This window comes from Macrobrachium nipponense, chromosome 24 (assembly GCF_015104395.2).
Source record: "Macrobrachium nipponense isolate FS-2020 chromosome 24, ASM1510439v2, whole genome shotgun sequence".
NCBI lineage: Eukaryota > Metazoa > Arthropoda > Malacostraca > Decapoda > Palaemonidae > Macrobrachium > Macrobrachium nipponense.
The window spans coordinates 28517789-28522379 of record NC_061091.1 but is presented as its reverse complement, the minus strand read 5'-3'; positions in this window follow the sequence as shown (position 1 = coordinate 28522379).

Here is a 4591-nt window from a genome sequence, read left to right as displayed (position 1 = left end):
ATGTAGGTAATGGGGTGGTATATAGAAGAGAGGAGAGAGAGAGAGAGAGAGAGAGAGAGAGAGAGAGAGAGAGAATATGTTATATCAGAGAGAGAGAGAGAGAGAGAGAGAGAGAGAGAGAAGATACCCCATATTGGAGAATGTCTGTTTGGAGAGACAAAGAGGGCGAGAACGAAAGGCTTATACGTTTATGAGAGAGAGAGAGAGAGAGAGAGAGAGAGAGAGAGAGAGAGAGAGAGATAGGAGAGAAGGAGAGAAAGAGAGAAGAAAGGATACGAGAGAGAGAGAGAGAGAGAGAGAAAGAAATGTCGATATTTGAAGCAGTCCCAACGAGAAGAACAAATTATTGAATTACATATTGAGTTGATTTCAGGTAAAATAATTCAGTGCCGGTAAGTGGGATAATATATTATAGTCTTCTTTTTTCTGTCAGTGGTCTTGGACACATGCGCTTGCTGATGTATATTTGATCGTCTAACGCAGATGAAACTTCAAATAAATGAATGAACATATAGATAGATAGATAGAGGATGCAAGGAAGTCAATAGCATACACCTACATTCTTTCCATGAAAAGGAAAGGGAATCGACTGGCTTTTTCTATTTCGTCTCTTTTGAAAAATTTTGTTTCATTTTTGCTGAGAAGAAACACGTCTATCCAATATCCCACGAAGGAGATGAACAAGACAGTGTATACGAAAGAATATTTGACAGGTCCAAAAGGAGTCATTTCCTTGTTCTAGACAGAAAGGCAAAAAAAATTTTTAGAAAAGGTCTAGAACTTTTCTGGAACCGTGAACTTTGAGAAAGCTGACATTGCAGACATCTTTCGATCAGACTGACAGGAAGGCAGAGGAGCAAATAAAGCAAATGCCTTCAAAAAGGCAGCAATATATAACAGAAGTGTAGAATGGTTTATTTGGAATAGAAGAACTCTTGCATATCAGAAAGTGATGATAACGATACTGATAAAAAGAAGTTGTTAATGTCGATGCTGGTCACGAAAAAATTTGAGAGAAGAGAATACCTAGGCAACTGGAGAAGGCAGCAAAATTTTGATAAAGAGAGAGAGAGAGAGAGAGAGAGAGAGAGAGAGAGAGAGAGAGAGAGAGAGAGAGAGAGATCATCCATAATTCCACGCATTCAGCCAAGCAAAACGTGATCATCTAAATGAACTCGTAACGTATTAGAATGGCAACAGCTTAATTAGTTTTGTCAAAGTCACTCTTCATTTAAAGAGCCTCTTCTCCCCCTCCCCTTCCCTTTCCTCTCCCTCCCTCTCCCCACCAGGCCACGACTTAAACAGCAGAAGCACAGAAGAAAGATACGTTCTTGTATAAAGCGTCAGAACTCTTTAATTCCATTCCTGAAAGAGTCAGATCCCATGACACCTGCCTGTCTAGTGTTTAATCTCATTTCCTTACCACGTCGTCTTTTATGTTCTCTGTCCTCGAGGTAGTTAGCCTGAATAAGGAAAGACTGATAGTTCAGTCGTTTATTTTTACCCCTTTTTAAAATTATTTTGTTCTTTGATGTTTCTAATATTTTGAATGCTACTGTAATTCTGACTAGTTTTGTTTAAGTACTCACTAATTATAAAGATTAATGTTTTTGTCTCCTCCTTTTTTTTAAATATTATTTGGATTTCAAATTTCTTTTATTGGAAATAAATTTTTTTTTTAATTCTGAGTATTTTGTTTTAACTTTCTCTAACTCTAAAGATTAATCTTTTTGCTTTTCCCTTTTTAAGTAAGATTATTTGGTTCCCAGTTTTTTTCTTACATTGGAGAATGTTTCTATGATTATGAGCAGTTTTGTTTAACATTCACTAACTATAAAGATTAATACTTTTCTCGTTTAAAAAAAACTATTTGGTTTTCAAATGTCCCAAACATTGGAGAATATTTCCATAATTCGAAACATTTTGTTTAACATTCATTAGCTATAAATATTTAAATTTTTTCTCCTTTTTAGAAAAAAAAATATTATTTGGTTTTCAAACGTTTATAACGTTGTAGAATGCTTCTATAATAAAGGGATTAATCAATCTAAACGTTTTTAAACTGACTTCAAAATATTTTTATTCTTAGCATTATTGTACTTATGTTTACAAAACATCTTGATGGTTTTCGGTGAATTGTTTGAGTGGCTGCTACCACCTTCAGTATTGCTGTAATATTGCCTTTCATTTTCCTTTTTCAATAAATGATCTGTTCTTTCTGTATATCCCTTTACTTTCTGTTACTTCTTCCTAACGACCACCATATTCATTTGAAGCTTGAATTTCAAGTCAATGGCCCCTTTGGTGGGAATAATAATAATAATAATAATAATAATAAAATAATAATAATAATAATAATAATAATAATAATAATATTCACAGAATTGATTTTGTACAATATTCTTTCAATTCTCCTTATGATTTTTCTTTCTGGCACGCTGGTATTATAAAGCAGCTGTCCAATGTTCATCGTGCTGTAGGTCGTCAACGGAAATTTCGGGCGGGCTGGTGTTATCAAAAGCAAAACTGGTTATCAGGGACAGGCTGGGGTCGTCAACAGGTATACAGGTGGGTTTCGTAGGTCGGGAACAGGCCGTAGTCGCCAGGGGTCTATCCGGTATTTCTTGTTATTTCTTCGTTTTCTGGTTTTCAAGGCGTCTACATGTTTCGGCCACCTCGTTTGGCCATCTTCGGGACGGGATCGCTGAGTGCAATGGTCTGTGTCAGATGTATTCACGCTATTTATTGCATTCGGTTGGCTTGAAGAAACGGGTACCTCACTTTTCATTGGGCAATACCTGTGACGTCACGAGCGATGTCATCAGGGGGCCCGTTGCTGGTTGGCTGTCCTCTTCGTGGGCGGAGCCTCATCCTTATTGGTGATGGTGGAGGTCCCCTCGAAGGGCGTGCTACCAGGTCGTCCTCAGGGCGAGAGCTTGAGCTGCGATCACCCCATCAGGGTTACTAGGGACGTCCCTCAGGATGAGAGCTAATGCTTCTATCATCCTCAGGATCCCTCTGGTGCGATGGTCGTTGTGGGGCGGTGTCTGCTGCTCTCCTGACGGCGGTGGGGAGGAGGAAGGTCTCCTGTGTGATGTTAAACTGGGCTTCTCCCTCCCGATGTGCAGCGCTTCTAAGATTCGCAAACGACGTAGATCGGGTGCCTGGTCGATAACCTCGAAGTTACCGACGATGTCGCTGCGTCGGATTCTTTTATTATGGGCAGTCCTTGCATGATTAAATACCGCCTCCTTCCTGCGCGTGACAGGAGATCCTCTTGGAGAGGCGCATTGACGTCATCCCGATGTAAGTTCCGAGGCATCCTCGGATTGGGCACGTGTATCTGTAAATGACGTTCGTCCTCTTCAAGGGATCCTGCAACGGTGCGGGGTTATTTTTCATAATAAGACTGCATGTTTTTTTACTTGTATAAAATATGATCAAGTTGATCTGCTTGTTGGTGTCGGTCGGAGAAACGTGATTCCTAATTATTTCCCGTAGGGCTCGCTCGTCTTCTTTATACCGCCGATGGAAGGTGCCCTTGTAGAAAAAATTAATTTTCTGCTGGTGGGGGTCTGGGCGGGTTCCTGTAGGTACCATTCTTCCATGCTCTTCCTGAAGACGTTCTGGATGCTTCGGTTGGTGTGTCCGTTGTTTACTAGGACCTGGGCTGCACGTTCCATCTCCTTATTTTGGTGTCTGCCCATGTTGAACAATGGAAAGAGCTCTCCTGACGTAGGCGCTGATGGTGGTGTCCTTATAGCGTTCAGGGCATTCACTCTCGCCGTTCAGACACATTCCCAGGTTCGTGGGCTTAGTGTAAACCCGTGTAGCGAACGCACCCTCCTTCTGTTCAACCAGGACGTCCAGGAAGGGAAGACGGCCATCACGGCTATATTCGATGGTAAATCGTAAACGGCTGTTGGTGTGGAAGGCTTGACGTATTTCCTCGATCTCCTCCCTCGTTCCTGCTTGGATGAAAGTGTCATCTATATATCTTACGTATATAGATGGCTTCCTAATGCTCCTAAAGACACGCTCCTCCACCATGCCCATGTAAAAGTTCGCAAACAGGACCCCGAGGGGGGATCCCATCGCTACACCATCGATTTGTAAGTACATATGGCCATGGTGGTTAATGAAGGGAGCCTTCTTGGTGCATATTTCCAGCAGAGAGCGAAGGGCGTGTTCGGGGATATTCAGCGGGTCGGTGGATGGGTCTCTGTAGACACGTTCAAGGATCATTTCGATGGTTTCATCTACAGGAACGTTAGTAAACAGCGACTCTACATCCATCGATGCAATACTGCCTCCAGGGGGCGCGGATCTTAAGGTTTGCAGAAACTCCGCAGACGACTTCAAACTATGTGTGCTGGGGATGTAGGGGGTGAGAATAGTATTTAGTTGTTTAGCAAGGTGGTATGTGGGTGCTGGTATTTGGCTAATGATAGGTCTTAAAGGGTTTCCATGTTTATGAGTTTTCACATTACCGTAGATGTACCCGAGGTTGTAATCTCCAGAAATACTAGAGAGGTGTAAGGCGTTAGTGGCTGCGTTGACAGTTTCTATGATTCTATTGACTTCGCGTTTA